Source organism: Rhinolophus ferrumequinum, chromosome 26, assembly GCF_004115265.2.
Source record: "Rhinolophus ferrumequinum isolate MPI-CBG mRhiFer1 chromosome 26, mRhiFer1_v1.p, whole genome shotgun sequence".
Taxonomy (NCBI): Eukaryota; Metazoa; Chordata; class Mammalia; order Chiroptera; family Rhinolophidae; genus Rhinolophus; species Rhinolophus ferrumequinum.
In genome coordinates this window covers 18,398,623-18,416,874 of record NC_046309.1, presented here as the reverse complement: position 1 = coordinate 18,416,874, position 18,252 = coordinate 18,398,623, and the positions used below count along the sequence as shown (strand labels likewise).

The 18,252-nt window shown below is 40.2% G+C and overlaps 1 protein-coding gene and 1 pseudogene across 4 annotated transcripts in view; one reads left to right on the top strand and one right to left on the bottom strand.

Annotated features, from left to right (window-relative positions):
* Nucleotides 1–18,252, bottom strand: part of GRM8 (glutamate metabotropic receptor 8) — a 682,520-nt gene that overhangs the window by 646,117 nt on the left and 18,151 nt on the right. The gene's annotated exons all lie outside the window — the stretch shown is intronic.
* On the top strand, nucleotides 2,507–2,960 carry LOC117018344 (60S ribosomal protein L32-like; annotated as a pseudogene).

Genomic DNA, 18,252 nt, shown 5'->3' with positions numbered 1-18,252 from the left:
GTAAGACAGAGAGGTTGAATGACTTGCTCAAGGTCACATTGCAAATTAGGGAGAAGCCAGGCCTTCTGTTACCCAAGCCAATGGTGTTCACCTGGTGCCACTGACAAAGCCTAGGGCTAGAGGCCATGTTGAGCCCTGCCCATATTCCCAGGGATCCTTCTTCCAGCTACTGATAGAGCCACTGCTAACCTCACACCTCTACCCTTCTCCAGAGAATTGCCCTTGGGGGATAGAGCCACATTGCCCAAAGGTGCCTGGGAATTATCCCTGATTTAGGGGTGGGCTGTCCCTAGCTAAGGACTGACTGATGCCAGGATACAAAACCCTCACTTCCTTGACTCAAGACAGAACAGGCTCTGATGCAATGGACACTACAGATCATCACCCAGGATCAGGCTGACACTAGACTTTACGTGAAACCATAGCCTTTCTCCTGAGAACTCCCTTCAATAAATCACTTGTGTAAGAATCCCCTGTCTCGGGGACCTGACCTAAAGCTGTGCTTCTCCCTGAGTGTCCCAAGCTGCATATTGGCTCAGCCCCCACAATGGTCGAAAGGCCCCCATGGACTATCTTCATCCAGAGCCCATCAGCATTAAGTCCAGTGCCTCAGATAACCAGGAATAGCCCCTTTGAGCTGAGATGTCCACCCTTCCTCCTGGGAAAAGCACCGAGTCCCTCCTTCCTGCCCTTGCAGCTCTCACCTGACTTGTAGTTAGGAGCTGAAAACATATTCTGAAGTCAGCGAACGATCAAGCTGAGGTTATCAGCAGGAGAACGTTGCCTAAAATACTATCAGTGACTCATTCCTCCAGTTCTCCTTCACGAGCACAGAAACTCCCCCAAGGTCCCTTGATTTGGTTCTTGTAGCATGAAGTCTTTTAAGCAGAGGATAGGGTCTCATCATGGCATTAATATTAACAACAAGCCACCGTTGCTTGACTGTATCTTGCTTCCTTAGAGCTTGTTCCATGTTCTGACTGATGTTCTTATCTAGATGTGGTATTTGGATAGGAAAACACCATTTCTGGGACTTATTATTTAACTATGATGTGCTTACATAAAACAACACCCTCACTGGGTTTGTTTCTTTCCTGCAAAGGTCAGATTATTGATGACATATCTGGAGAATTTATAACCTGCTTTATAACAATAACAGCTATTCTTTTACAGCACTTCCTATGTGCCAGGCATCAGAAATTTACCCCTTCTCATTCTCATAACAGATATGAACGATGAGGCTCAGAGAGGTTAGATGATATATCAGTGTTATGTAACAATCACCTGGTGAAAATGTGTTTGAACCCAGGTCCATCTAACTACAAAGCATGTGACTGGGCCACTTCAGCTCACTGTCCCTTCCACGGCCCCAGTGCTTAGGACTGGCTAGACTCTGAAGCAATTCCTGGCCAAGCTAAGATTCCTCCAGTCATTGGATGTTCCTGAAACCCCCTCATGTTCTCTGACCTTGAGAGAGTGGAGCAACATGAAGGTGTCTAGTGCAGAAAAAGGTAAGGACCAAAAGGGGCTTTGACAGGAAGAGGGAGTAAACATATTGTTCCCTAATCCTCCCTTATGGGTAGCTAAAAACCATGGACACTCTATGTCTAAAACAGATACAAGAAGACTTGGAAAGGTAGAGAGAAGTCAAGAAAGTTAAAGACCTCAGGACCCAAGGAAGGACATGGTGGTGAGTTCCTAGATTTTCGTTTCTTCTCTTACATTCCAGACTAGAAACTGAAGGAGTCAGCAATATGGAAATGCCAGCAAGCATAGACAGAAAACAAAAACTCCTCCTTCTATCCAAAGAACCAAGACAAGGGCAACCTAACTCCTTTTAGATAGGAAACTTTTAGTTGGTAACCATTCTGCTCCAGTCAAACACTGCAGAAAAAAACAGGCGTCCCACCCCCTATCCCAACAGCAAAGTCCCTGGTGGGGAGCCTGGACTGTAATGAGCTTTCCCAATACCCCCACCAGGACGGTTTCAAAGAAGTCTGGTCTTTTATCTCTGCTGGGTGCAGTTCCTGCTGAGATGGTGTTGGAGGAGTCCAGCGGAAGTCAGGGCTTCACCAGCACCACTCAGTGGTGCCAGTCGCCAAGAGTGTTATTGGAGGACACATGGGAGCAGCGTCAAAGCACCCCTCCTTCTCACCGCCAGCTTCAATGAGCAATTATAAACACTCTTGAAACAAATGAAAACCCACAAAGACCTGGCAAAATAGGAATTCTCAGCAAAGAAAGGGAAGATACAAAACAGAACCAAGTGGAAATTTTGGAAGTGAAATATACCCCAACTAAAATTTTTAAAAAATAACAACAACTCAATGGATGGGTTCAACAGCAGAATGGAGAGGACAGAGCACAGAATCAATGAATTTGAGGATAGAAAAATAGAAAACACCCAATCAAAATAATACAAAGTAGACTAGGACAAAAATAACAGAGCCTCAGAGACCTATGGAATTACAACAAAAGATTATTTAAAAAACTTCAGTCGCTCTTCCTCTGTGCTGCCTACGGAGGTGGCATTCATCTTTTACTCGGTGTCATGGCTGCTCTCAGACCACTTGTGAAGCCCAAAATCGTCAAAAAGAGGACCTAGAAGTTTATCCGGCACCAGTCAGACAAATACGTCAAAATTAAGCGTAACTGGCAGAAACCCAGAGGCACTGACAGTGAAGGTGCGCAGAAGACTCAAGGGCCAGATCTTGATGCCCAACACTGGTGATGGGAGTAAAAAGAAAACAAAGCACATGCTGCCCAGTGGCTTTCAGAAGTTCCTGGTCCACGATGTCAAGGAGCTTGAAGTGCTGTGGATGTGCAACAAATCTTACTGTGCTGAGATTGCTCACAACGTCTCCTCAAAGAACCACAAAGTCATTGTGGAAAGAGCAGCCCAGCTGGCCATCAGAGTCACCAATCCCAACGCCTGGCTGCACAGTGAAGAAAATGAATAGACAGCTTGTGTGCAAATTGTGTTTTAATAAAACCATAAAATTTTTCCAAAAAAGGAAAAAAACTTAGGTCATCTGACTCCCAGAAGGAGAGGGGAAAAAAGGGTGGAGCTAAAAAAGTATTCAAAGAAGTAACAGCTGAAAACTTCCCACACTTGGCAAAAGACAGATTTAAGAATCTCAGTGACCACCAAACAGGATAAACCCAGAAATTCACACCAAGACATTTCATATTCACATTTGTGAGAACTAAAGACAAAGACAAAATCTTGAAAGTAGCCAAGAGAAATGAAGTAGCATTAACTACAGGAGAAAAACAGATTGAATAAGAGGATTTCTCATAAGAAATCAAGAAGGCCAGAAGGAAATGGTGCAATATTTTTCAAGCAACGAGAGAACTGTCAACCCAGGATTTTATGTCCAGAGAAAATATTCTTCAGGAATGACATTCTCAGATGAAGGGAAACTAAGAGAATCTATTGCTAACAGATCTCCCTTAAAAGAATGGCTTAAGGAAACTCTCTAAGCAGAAAGAAAAAGATAACAGAAGGAATCTTGGAACATCAAGAAAGAAGAACAAAAAGCAAAAAAATAAGTAAATACAACAGATTTTATCCCTTCTCTGTAGTTTTCTAAATATGGTTTGTGATTAAAGCAGAAACCACAGCACTGTCTATTGTGCTTCTCAAGGTATGCAGAGGAAATATTTAAAACAGCCATTGAAAGGGGAGGGTGATGGGGGTTAAGTTTCTACACTTCAATGGAACTGGTTAAATGTCAACACCACTAGACTGTGATTAATTATGTATAGATAAAGTCAGTATCTAGAGCAACCACTAAAAAAGCTATATAAAGAGATATACTCTAAAACACAATAGATAAATCAAAATGGAATTATTCTATGAAATGTTCAAGCAATCCACAGAAAGCAGCAAAAAAGCAAAGGAGAGACTGAAAGGGTAGGGGGCAAGTGGAGGAATGTCCGCCTCACGTGCCAGCATCACTCCAGAGCTCACTAGACCCTTTTCACAAGGGAGCACTGTCCCTCTGCTTCTCAGGTATGCATTTGGGGCGGGGACAGTGGGAGGAGCCCTCCAGGCAAGTCCACAGAGCTTTGCCTGGGGTGTTACCATGGGTTGGTGAATGTTTATACTACTACTCATGGAAGGCTCTTTCCAAAACTAGCAGGCTGACCTGCCAGCACCAAAAGGGGCTCCTTGTCAAGGCTTGGGTCTCAGCTAACCTTCAGCTTGGTGGAGGCTCCCTCCAAGGGGGAGGATGGTACAATTATGTTCCAATTACAAAAGCCCAAAGCTCCACCCTCAGTGCAGTCTATACTGCTGGGAAAATAGAACGAAGATGGCTGTGATGAAGGTCTGACGCACCTTAAGCGAGGGGAAGCAGCAAGTGTCATCATTTGGAGCCGTGTCCCAAATGCTAAAGAAATGAGCTGGGTTCAAAATCAGTCAGCCTTGGTAAACAATTCCTACCAGATACAAAGACTACTTCAACAGGCATCTTCAGTCTTAGAAAGATTAAGGAAAAAATGGATAATGAGTTCCAGAGTAGCTCCAAGTCCCTGTAATTTTATTAGAGGCAGGAGTCCTAAATCCTTCCAGGAATGTGGGGAGCCCCCAGTCTCATAACAAACCATTGCATACAACCTGCTGGCCCTGTGTTTCTGGCCCCCCAAACCTGTCTCTTAGAAAAATGCTTCTGAAAACTTTCCATTACAGTTGTTTATATAATTGTTATGTTTAAAAAAAAAAAAGCAAAAAGGTGTCTAGGGAGGGTATTTATACATTGCATGTCATTCATTATTCCAAATGTAATTTTAATCAGTTCAACATAAAAGCATCTTAATATCTTCAAAAATGGCATTGGTAATTTTAAATATTAAAATTCACATTAGAAAAAAAGAGGAATTTGATTCATTCTCTCCTTTCAAACAAGCATAATCAACTAGGCACACACCTCCAAACTTCCTCTCCACTTTCTCGTTGTCTTTCCTTCCTTCTGCCTTTTCTCTTCCCTCTTGCTCTGCTCCCTTATGAGCTAACAAAGAGCAGAGCTCTAGGAGCAGAGTCAGGGTTAACCCAAAAAAATCAGATTACTTCTTCTCCTTCCACATACTCAGAAACCTAAGGCTTTTGATAAAAGTAGTTCTATATTCCCCAGAAAATCTCTGCTTTTTATATTTACCCTGTCTTTGGCCAACTCTAATAGATTTTTCTATTGATTTCGGCTCTGTAGCCTAGATTCCTAAAAGGTATATTTGCAGACATACCAGGTAGATTCCCTCGAGTTTTTGGAAAGAATCTTCCTTTCACCAAAAGGCAAACATCTCAAGAAAGGCCCTCCTCCACTTCCAGCTTCCTCCATCTTCTCAAGAGCAGACCTGGCACTTGTAAAAATTTGAGAAGTTTGCTGAAAATTCCTCAACAAGGTTCCATGGCTTCTTATGTACTGTTAAATTTGCAATTAATGCCTCAAGTTACTTTGGTTCTTTCTACCTTGAGCTGATTAGTGAACACTAAATTTCATGCTAATACTCCCACGCCATTTGCCTGCAATGTGGGGCTCACTTTCCAAATTCTGCTGATTGCAGTAAAAATAAAAAATGCTCACATCATCTCATGGCCATGGTTCTAGAGTATTTCCATCGGGCTTGCTCTCCTCTTACAGGTAGGATGTTTATCGTGTTAGTGCATCCTGCTCCAACTTTCCACCGGCACAAAAAGCTAGTGGTTTTCTACAGTAGTCCTGGAATCCATTACCATGGAAACAAAAGGTACAAAAAGCTGTTTATCTAATAGGAAAACCTAGAGGCACTCTCAAAAGATCAGAAGTGTTTTTAAAATATATACCAAAATACATTCTAGCTTAGGTTGAAGAAGCCTTAGGGTAGAACAATAAAGCAGGCTCACAAAGGAAGAATGGGCAAAAAACCCAACTTTTTGCTCTGGCCACAATCACCATGGTGCTGACAGGAATACACTCCTGTGTCTGGTCATCCATCCAGGTCATTAGAAGTTTCTCCATGTCTGATAGAGGCCCTTGTCGAATTTTGTTAGTCTCATTGCCTGCAATGAAGAGACCTTTTAACAGTGCTTGTCGCTTTGTTCTTGTTCTTCAAGATCATGGCTCTGGTGGAATGGGACACGCCTGACTGGCAAGCAATAACATCACTAATTTTCCACATTTGTAGTCCTTAATCATTTTTAATTCCATTTCTAGGTCAATCACTCAACATGGCCTCTTACTGGAGACATCAGCAGTGGATTTTGTATGCTTAGGGGCTGTGATGAACGAAACAAAACAAGGTTAAATCTAGCACAAGAGAAAATGACGCCGTCAAGAGACGCTGTAAACACAAGAGGTACAAAGCTACTGCCGGCGTAACACAACCTGTTGCTTTCCTGCACACTTTTGTAATTAAGCAGAAAGAATACACTCTAAAATAATGCGAAAAGGCATAGTATAGTAAATACATAAACCAGCACCATACTCATTATCGTTATCAAGTATTATGTACTGTACATAATTGTATGTGCTAGACTTTTATATGACGGACAGAGCAGTCAGTCGTTTACATCAGCATCACCGCAAACACAAGACTAACGTGTTACACTACAACATTACAAAGGCTACAAAATTACTGTGTGATGGGAATTTTTCAGCTCCATTTTAATTTTATGGGACCACCATCTTATACCTGGTCTATGGCTTACAACACTTCGGTATGTGGCACATGACAGAGTACAGAACATTCTATCCAAAAAAAGCAGAATACACTTATTTTTCAAGTGCAAATGGAACGTTTTCCAGGGTACAATCACATTAGGCCACAAAACAAGCCTCAAGATATTTAAGAAGATTGAGATCATATCAAACATCTTTTCCAACCACATGGTATGAAACTAGAAATCAATTTTAAGAAAATGAGAAAAAATGCAAACACGTGAAGGCCAAACAACATGCTGCTAAACAACCAAGGGGTCAACAGAGAAATCAAACAAGAAATAAAAAAATACCTTGAGACAAATGAAAATGAAAACACAACATTCCAAAAATCTATGGGACACAGCAAAAGCACTTATAAGAGGGAAGTTTATAGCAATACAGGCCTACCTCAAGAAACAAGAGAAAGCTCAAATAAACAATCTAACTTTACACCTAAAGGAATTAGAAAAATAAGAACAAACAAAGCCCAAAGTTAGTCTAAGAAAGGAAGTAATGAAGATCAGAGCAGAAATAAATGAATTAAAGACTTAAAAAAAAAAAAAACAGAAAAGATCAATGAAATTAAGACCTGGTTCTTTGAAAAGATAAACAAAATTGATAAACCTTTAGCCAGACTCATCAAGAAAAGAGAGAAAGAACTCAAATAAATACAATCAGAAATGAAAGAGGAGAAGGTAAGGCCAACACCACAGAAATACAAAGAATCATAAGCAATTACTATGAACAAGTACAAGCCAATAAATTGGACAACCTAAGAGAAATGGATAAATTCCTAGAAACATGCAATCTTCCAACACTGAATTAGGAAGAAACAGAAAATCAGAACAGACGAATAACTAGTAATGAAATTGAATCAGTAATCAAAAAATTCCCAACAAACAAAAGTACAGTACCATATGGCTTCACAGGTAAATAAATTCTACCAAACATTTAAAGAGGAGTTAACACCTATCCTCTCAAACTATGCCAAAAAAAAATTGAAGAGGAGGGAAAGCCTCAAAGCTTATTCTACAAGGCCCTGATACCAAAACCAGACAAAGACACTACAAAAGAAAGAAAATTACTGGCCAATATCTCTGATAAATACAGACACAAAAATCTTAAAAAAAAAAAAAATTAGCAAACCAAATTCAACAATATGTTATAAGGATCATACACCACAATCAGTGGGATTTATTCCAGGGGCAAAAGGATGGTTCAATATCTGCAAATTAATCAATATGCTATACCACATTAACAAACCCAAGAATAAAAATCATACGACCATCTCAATAGATGCAGAAAAAGCATCTGACAAAATTCAACATCCACTTATGATAAAAACTCTCAACAAAACAAGTATAGAGGGAGAATACCTCCATGTAATAAAGGCCATATACGATGAACCCACAGCTAACATCATACTCAACAGTAAAAAGCTGAAAACTTTTCCTCTAAGATCAGGAACAAGACAAGGATTTTCATTCTCACCACTCTTATTCAACAGAGTATTGGAAGTCCTAGCCATAGTTAGTATTGGAAGTCCTAGGCACAGAAATCAGGCAAGAAAAAGAAATAAAAGGCATTCAAATTGAACAGGAAGAAGTAAAACTCTCACTACTTGCAGATGACATGATACTATAAACAGAAAGCCCTAAAGACTCCACCAAAAAACTATTAGAACTAATAAACAAATTCATTAAAGCTGCAGGATACAAAATTAATATACAGAAATCTGTTGCATTTCTATGCACTAATAACAAACTATCAGAAAGAGAAATTAAGAAAACAATCCCATTTACAATTGCTACAAAAAGAATAACACACCTAGGAATAAATTTAACCAAGCAGTCAAAAGACCTGTACTCCGAAAACTATGACACAAATGAAAAGAAATTTGAAGATGACACGAATAAATGGAAAGATGTACCATGCTCATGTTGGAAGACTATTGTTTAAATGTCCATACTACCCAAAGTAATCTACACATTCAGTGAAATCCCTACCAAAATCCTAATGGCATTTTTCACAGAATTAGAACAAATAATTCTAAAATTTGTATGGAGCCACAAAAGATCCTAAACAGCCAAAGCAATTTCAAAAAGAAAAACAAGACTGGATGTATCATGCTTCCTGACTTCAAACTACATACTATAAGGCTACAGGAATCAAAACAGTATGGTACTGGCACAAAAAGAGACACATAGATCAATGGAACAGAATAGAGAGCTTATATGGTCAATTAATTTCTAACAAAGGAGGCAAGAATATACAATGGGGAAAAGACAGTGTTTTCAATAAATGGTGTTGGGAAAACTGGACAGCTCCATGAAAGAAAACGAAACTGGACCACTTTCTTTCACCATCTACATAAATAAACTCAAGATGGATTAAAGACTTAAACGTAAGGCCTAAAATCATAAAATTTCTAAAAGAAAATATAGACAGTAAACTCTTTTTCCTCAGGCTTAGCAATATATTTTTTTTTTTTACTCAGTCTCCTCAGGCAAGGGCAACAAAAGCAAAAATAAACAAATGGGACTACATCAGACTAAAAAGCTTTTGTACAGCAAAGGAAGCCATCAACAAATGAAAAGGCAACCTAATGAATGGGAGAAGATATTTACAAAGGATATATGCAATAGGGGTTAATATACAAAATATATAAAGAACTCATATAACTCAATATCAAAAAAATGAACAATCCAATTAAAAAATGGGCAGAGAATCTGAATAGACATTTCTCCAAAGAAGACAAACAGATGGTTAACAGAAACATGAAAAGATGCTCAACATCACTAATCATCAGGGAAATGCAAATCAAAGCCACAATGAGATTATTACCTCACACCTGTCAGATTGGTTATTATCAAAAAGATAATAAACAACAAGTGTTGACCAGGATTAGGAAAAAAGGGAACCCTCATGCCCTGCTGGTGGGATTGCAAACTGGTGCAGCCACTATGGAAAACAGTATGGAGGTTCCTCAAAATATTAAAAATAGAACTACCTTATGACCCAGCAATTCCACTTCTGGGTATTTATTCAAAGAAATCAAAAACACTAATACAAAAAAACATATGCATCCCTATGTTCATTACAACACTATTTACAATAGCCAAGATGTGGAAACAACCTAAGTGTCCATCAATAGATGAACGAATAAAGAATATGTGGTATAAATTCTCTGTCTCTCTCTCCTCTCTCTCTCTCTCTCTCTCTCTCTCTCTCTCTCTCTCTCTCTCTCTCTCTCAATGGAATATTACTCAGCCATAAAAAAAGGAATGAAATCTTGCCATTTGCAACAACTTGGATGGACCTACAGGGTATTATGCTAAGTGAAATAAGGCAAAGAAAAACAAATACCATACAATTTCACTTATATGTGGAATCTAAAAAAAACAAAACAAATGAACAAACAAAACAGAGACATCAAGAACAAACCGATGGTTGTCAGAGGAGAGTGAGATGGGAGGATTGGCAAAATAGTGAAGGGGATTAAGAGGTACAAACTTCCAGTTATACATTAAATAAGTCACGAGGATGTAATGTACAGCACAGGGAACATAGTGCAATAACTTTGTGTGGGGACAGATGGTTACTAAACTTTCGTGGCGTTCATTTCAAAAGGTATATAAATGTTGAATCACTATGTTGTACACCTGAAACTAATATAACATTCTATGTCAACTATACTTCAATTTTTTAAAAAAAGAAAAACCCTTATTATAAATTATATAATTTATAATAATTATAACCCTTATTATAAATATGCTCATTTTATCATAACTCCACTTGATCTAGAACTTGATCCCACGTGTTGAGGAAATGCTGTCATGCATCATATTTTCGTTTGGGAAAGGAGTAGGTGCAAACTACATGTATTTATTTTGATAGTCTCAGTGTTTTCATGAAACCTAAGGAGTTTCACCACATCCTGCCATCCACTTCAAAGAATAATTTTGGATACATTAGCCCTTCCATGGAAAAATTCCTGAGACTTAAGCTGCTCCAGCCATCTGTAATAATATAAATTCTTCCCATCCAGTATCCTCCTCAAAAAACAGCTGGAATAATATTATAGAAAGCTCCCATCAACGATTCTAAAGGAGTACATGTTTCCCAACATTTCCCAGGAAGCCATGTGGCCACTCCAGAGAAGGACATGCGGTCAGGAGCCGCCTGATTTGATCCTTGTATCAAGGATGTGCTGGCCAGTCCATCCGCCATTGTGGCCGCTTCCACAATGAGAGTACGAAGCTTACAGAGTGAAGTTCTGTACGTTAACTTTCCTGCTCAAAGGTAATCTTTCAGAATGGCAAGGAAAATTTGGTTTACTTAGAACAGACTTTAACAGCGGGAGTGTGTTCAGGAGAAGGAAACCATAACAGAAAGGATTTGAAATCATACTGTATGAAAGGATGTCCAAAGCACGGGTGGAAAGCAGGGGCTTTTGCATCTATCAGACCAAGGTTTGAATATGCCTGGCCACTTACTAAGTCAGTCGTTTAAGACACCGTAAATCAGCCTCATTTCCTTATCTAAAAACCATACCTATCTGATGGACTTGTGTCAGTAAACATTAGCTTTTGTACTGTTACCATTAGGCGCAGGTAATCCAATAGAACTTTTAGCCTGGAGAACTCAAGACTCGGGAACAACTGGGCTCTTCAAACATTTAAAGGACAGTCTCATGAGAAAGAAATGCACCAGAAGACACAGGCAAGGCCAATGGGTAGAGGTGATTGACCATGACGTCTGCTCCCCTTTGAGCACCAGGATTGCTTCCTCTGGTTCAACTGGCTGGGTGGGCTTCCCCATCGTTTTTGGAATTAAAGCCATTCCTAAAACTTTCTTTTTTTATTAGACACCACTGCTGCATCTAAGATGCTGTAATCTTCCCTCCCCTTCTTCCGCCTCCCCCAACACTCTGGTTCAAGCCATTGTTTCTCAGTCTAGTTGTGTAGGACACAGCTCCCTGGCCCATGCTGGTGGTATTATGAACCTTGCGCTCCCCCCCGATGAGACACTCTGTCACCAGAGTTGTCAGCTGCCGGACACTCACAATGGCTGCCGGCCACTCACACTCACTGCCGGCCATTCACACTGGCCACCGGCCACTCCTGGCAGCACATGGTAGCTCATGGCAGCACACAGCAGCCCACGGAGACCTCAGCATTAGGAGCACAGTGCTCCAACCACCTGAGCCACCGGGCCGGCCCTCCTAAAACTATTCAAGGAGGAGGAAGATTTCAGGTCCGAATAGAGAAAAAAAACTGAATGCCATTATAAAATGGAGTGGACCAGTTTGTGAGATTATTAGCATCCCACACTGACAGTGTTTAAATGAATGGATTCTGGATGTATTCATTTGGCACCTACTATGTGCCAAGGACCATGCCAGGTACTCTCAGGGACACAAAGATGAGTAAGACATGTTTCTTGCCTTGAAGAACGCTGTACTCTAGACGGGGATTGGGTGGAGACAGGTTTAACGCAGCTAAAAGGAACAAACAGCGGCACTGAATCCCTACATACCAAAGGTCTTAGTACATTAGATTCTGCTTTGGGTAAAAGGTTATCACAGAAGATCTCAAAAATCCTTTCCATCTCTAAGTTTCCATAATGGCAAGTATTGGGGGAAAGAGGAAAAACAACTTTTTTAAGAAGTCACTGTGTTGTGACAAGCTTCCCAAAACATTTTTTAATGTCCATTAGTGTGTATGATATTTAAAAGCACTGGAACTCTGCTACTGAATTTGAGTTATATATATAAAAAAAATTACAATGCAAAACTGCATACTTTTCCTCATAAGAACTATTTTCAAACTAGACATAGATTATTTAAAAGTAATTCTCATCACGTAGATGTGAACAGCATTATGTATAGGAGTTACATTTATTTTACCTCAAATCCTAAACTTGTACCACGTCACTAGAATGAAATATTAATACTATTGGTTTAAACATCATGAAATTTTTAAAACAAGGTGTTCAAATTATATTTATTCATCCACCTTGGACCACTACAGTATTTTAGATCACTGATTTAATACCTAATTTTTTTTTAATCACACGCTACACCTAATACTGATCAATAGAGGCTGAAATTTACCTGTAATTACAATCCAAAAATACAGGGTTTTATTTGAGTTCCTCCTAATTCACAGAAATACTTCAGGGTAAATATAAGTCCGAGGCTTTAAATCCCAGTTCTCCCAACAGGTGCTGAAACCTATCTTGCTTTACATACAGAGCCCTGGCCCCACACCATTCTCAGGACAGTGTTGGCTCAAATCGGCACAGAAGTGACAGATGGGACATTCAGTTAAGGAGTGGTGCTGGGTTGTTCCACTGTCGTGAGAGAAGGAAACTGGGGGAAAAATATTCTCCATCTTCTCCACTTAATCTATTTTATTTTCAGCAAGCGTCATCTATAATATTAATTTATACACATGCGAAACTCACTAGGTGTTTTAGCTGCATGAAAACAGATGAAATAAAGGAAGCCAACCTGAAAAAATGGAATTTCTAGTATCTTCTTTACTCGGGCAGAAGGAAAAAAAAAAATCCAAGGATTTAAAATTTCATCCCAGTGGTTTGAAAGACAACAAAACATATCGCGCTCCCATTTAAATTGCTGGGGTTACAAGAGTAGACATTACAAGTTAAAAGAACCACAGCATTAAGAAGAAAAATAATCACTTATGCCATTTTCAATACAGAACCTATTTCCAAATCACTCAAAACACTTTACGCTTAGAATATTGTAAAAATCTCCAAATTTTTGCCTTCCCGACATCTGTGGCCACTCTGTGAAACAGGGAAAGTACATATATGCTTACTCCCAGTTTTCCGAGAGTCAAGAAGACAGAAAGAACAAACTGTGAGCCCTGCCAAGGACAGTGGCTTTCCTTATTGGAATGAGGCAAGTAAAATCGATTCACTGAGAATGCATTTAATTTCTCTCTCAGCAATTAATTGTGTATCCATGCTTAATGAGAACAGTATAAACAGTCAAGATATGCATGTGGCAAATGAACATTTTTTTTCTTTGATCTTAAGCTACCTGGATTTGCAAAGTGAAAGAATAGGGAGTGAGGGTAGGGCTTCTGCTGGGTCCTCCAGCTCCTTCCTTGAATCCCACAGTAATTCACCTCCTTTATCTATTCCCACCCCAGATTAAGAAAGTATAGCATTCTGCCCTCTGGACGTTCTTACCCACTACGTGGACTTGAACTGAGGCCTCAAGTTTTGTGTTCAATGGGAGCTGGGGACAGAGCCCTCCAACCTTCCTCATTTTGAATCCTCCTAGGAGACTCTTAAAATAACCCTTTGAAGTTTTGTCATGGGAGAGAGAGAGGCTATGAGGAAGGAATGAAGTTTTCACTTACTTCCATTTTCACATAGCTGAACGGGACCAGGCCTCAGGTCACAGGTTCAGGGATTCCCCCGTGCCGAGAAGAGCCCTCTTCGCCTGGCCAATCGGGTTTTATACTCCTACCCAACCCGCTAGACCCAGGTCAATCCCACAATTCCACACCAAGCCTTCGCTGATAGCCGCAGCTTCCTCAGGTGAAGCTGGCCTTTCTTCTCAGCCCTGGCCCCACACTACAGTCTTTATTACATCGTTTTATTTTATTCATTGTTGTTTTATATGTGTTAGTGGCTTCTCCCCAGCTAGGTTCTAAGCAACGTGAAAGCTTAGAATCTTCTACTTCTTTCATAGTTATCCCCTAGAGTGCCAAACACGATGCATACACTTACAGGTGCTGAATAAATACCTGCTGGGGGATTGATTATTACCTGTTTCACCTGTTAAGTAAAGAAGGTAAATAATTGGATAATATGCTGGCATTTCTTCATCTTATTCTGCTTCTCTTAGTGGGGGAAAAAATACAGATTTACCATTTACTAAGTTTAAAGAACTATACCAAAAACTATTCAACAGTATCTCACAACACTCCGATAGGATTCTGTGCTTCCTAATGAAACCATAGAATTCCACATTATGAAAAGATCATTTCTCTTTCTCTGTGAAGTCCTTTTACATTTGAGCACATTATCCATGTTTGATTAACATGGAAATTTACCAGGGCATAATTGATATGTGTTGACCTGAATGATTCACATTATAAACAGGTGGAGCAAGCTAGGTCATGGTGTGAGTCAAACTTGAATACATTTAGTTCCACTGTTTTTCTGGTTGTCCAAAAGTGAATGTGACTTCTAAAGAAAGCACCTCTAAATTCTTTTGTTGTTTACATTTCTGACATCTGTATCAGAAAGTAATAGATATGTGTTATACAGTCCATCACTGGGAGAAAGAAAAATTATTCCTGCAATGAAAGGGTAGTATTCTTTGTCCAGAGTGGGCCTGTGTTTCTGTCTATGTTGGGTCCTTGTACCAAACACGGCAAAAAAAATAAAATAAAATAAAAGTTGCAGGGGGAATTCCAACCCAAAAGACAGACTGACAGGCTGCCATCTACACGTGGGGTTAGTTAGACGCTTATCCTCAACCACAGTTCTACCTCTTACGCCATCAAATTGGGGGTACCAGGAGAGACTCCAAAAGAGCCAGAATTTTTTTTTTTTTTTCAAAACTGAATCTGAGTGGCACTTTTGTTTGGGTACTGGAACAATATTAGAATGCAGCACAGCTTATCTTTGGGTCATCCAATCTCCCCCTTTGGTTTCTGTTCATTAAATAAAACAGACTCCGCCCACCTCCCACCTGGGTTTGGAAGACTTCCAAACCTGACCCTTAGCTCAGTTGGCGGGAGCATAGGACTGGTGAGATCCAGTCTCCTGTTCGGCCTTCAGGCAAACAAGACACCCTTGCTCCATGCCAGAGCCTATCCGGACCTGTCAATTGTGCTGTTTCTTGGTCCACGACCACACCTTTAATGTTAACCTGCCACTGTTCACAAACTAAGGCGAGTCGGTATGAATGGCTGAGAAATGTGAGGAGAAGCATAACTTGAAATGAATATCCTATTGATGGTAGACGTGTATCATCTCCCTCGTTGTCATCATCAGAGCCATCATTTATGGCGCTAACCGTACGGGTAGAATCCTGCGTAGGATTCTACACTCTTTATCTTATTTGTCTTTACTTTAAACCTTATGAAGGAAGTACTATTATTATCTACTCTTTACAGATAAGAAAGCTAAGATTTAGAGAGATTAACTAGCTTGATTAAGGTAATACAGCTAATAAGCGTTGCATAAGAATTTGAAAGCAAATCTGACTACAGAGCCTGACCTATTTCATAGAATTCATATTAATCTGTTTTACTCAAAAGAGTATCAGCACCACTGGATAAGTACAATATAATAACCTATAATTTGAGTAGACAGCGCCTGATGATAAATATCTATAGGCCACAAGTATCTATACAACCAATCTGCATAAGTATGATACGCCATTTGTTCTATAAACAATACAAATGCAAGCATTCTCAGAGCTGAGACAATAAATCACTTTGACAACTCTAATATAGGAAATTGTCACAATGTACACTTAAAGTGTACGAAATAGCACGTGCACTAAGCAAAGCTAGAGTTCACAACTCATCCATGTGAAAGGAAGCAAGGGTGAGATGCTGGAGCAAGAATACGTCGCTATCCTCATATCCTAAGGGGGACCAGTGTAGCACTGCGGGGACCCAGAGACAGACCTGTGACTCTTCCAAAGCTGGGGCTAGCCAATAGATCTGGGGCAAAATTATGCCAGGGAACCCAGCCTCCCCAAGTACAGAGGGAGCTGGGATTGTCTGGGAAAGAGACTAATGGCCAACAGTGAGAACACACTGTATTAGCTTGGTGGACCTAAAGGGTAAGCAGCAGAGATTGGCCGCCTTCTGGAAACAGATAAAGGTGGCCTTGGACAAAGCTATACCTGGACCCCTTGCCACCCCACCAGGCTGGTGCTCATTCCGTATCTAAAACACAGAGATGACATGTATACTTTTATGATATTAAGAGTGCCTGAAGATAGGGAAAATCCCTCACTACAGCTAAAAGAGATGTCTCTCTTCTGCCAGAGAGTGTGTTCTGTCAATTAAATGGGTAAATGGGCGCTCTTTCCCCCCTGCGGGGAGAGAAGGGACTCTTGTGACCCTCTATTGATTAAGACTGCTGTGGAATGTTATTTGCAATCCCATTGCATAATGGAAATCAGGAGGTAGCTGTCATGGTTTCTGAAGACAAATTGCTGGTAGCTGAGACAAATCATAGCCTCTTTCGTCTCTTACTGTTCTCAATTCCCAGTTAATGTGTATCTTACAGTCTAAGTTTCTTAAATCAGTCTGCTATACCGCCACAGGTAGTGAAAATGAGTAAAAGTGGTCATCTGAGCGACTCTGCTTTAGAAACTGTGTTCAAGTAACCATTGCACTGACCATTACTCCTGAGCTATGCATTATTTAATAAGAAACACAACTTCCAAAAGAGCACACAATTAAAAATAGATCCATACAGCAGCTGCTGTGATTATGACCAATACAAACAGAAATCCAACCAGGCCTGAGTCAAAAGAAAAAAGGCTGCTGCCAGACAGAACCTTGTTCAATCTCATTTTTGTTTTGTGTCCTTTGACTTGCTAAGTCAGCCAGCAAGTGATGTGTAGGGAGCAGTGGTTCTCAAAGTGTCTTCTGAATAACAGCAGCCTCTGGGAACTGCTGGAAATGCAAAGACTCAGACCCCAACCCAGAAACTCAGAAGGTGGGCTCAGCAAGCTGGGTTTTAACAAGCCCTCTGGGTGATTTTGACATACACTAAAGTTTAATAACTACTGGGTGGGAGCCAGGGGGCCGCCGGCAGATTGTAAATCTTCCCAGGATGGCACAACCTTTAGTTGCAAAAAGCACCTTCAGAAGACTCTGGGAAGCAAACTGTCCTGAAACCAAATACGAGGTCGGACAATTATGTTCGCGAACTCATCCTAGAGAAAGTGCTACATACCTCATTGCTGAATATCACAATGGTCGCCTTCAAAGTACTCCCCTTGGGAAGCTGTGCACCAGTGCCAGCGCCTAGTCCATCCTTCAAAGCAATTTTGGAACTCTTTTTCTGGAATGGCCATCAGAGCTGTCATTGTATTACCCTTGATGTCCTGAATGTCATCAAAATGTCTTCCTTTCAATATTTCCTTTATGTTCAGGTAAAGAAAGAAGTCACTGGGGGCCAGATCAAGTGAGTAGGGAGGGTGTTCCAATACAGTTATTTGTTTACTGGCTAAAAACTCCCTCACAGACAGGGCCATGTGAGCTGGTGCATTGTCGTGATGCAAGAGCCATGAATTATTACTGAAAAGCTCAGGTCATTTAACTTTTTCACACAGTCTTTTCAGCACTTCCAAATAGGAAACTTGGTTAACTGTTTGTCCTGTTGGTGCAAATTCATAATGAATAATCCCTCTGATATCAAAAAAGGTTAGCAACATCATTGTAACAAGTTCACGAACTTGATTGTCAGACCTCATAAAACCACTGCAATCTTTAGGGTGAATAAGTAGAAAGAAGAGCACAGGACTTTTCTTTTCTTTTTTCTTTTTGTTTTCCTTTTT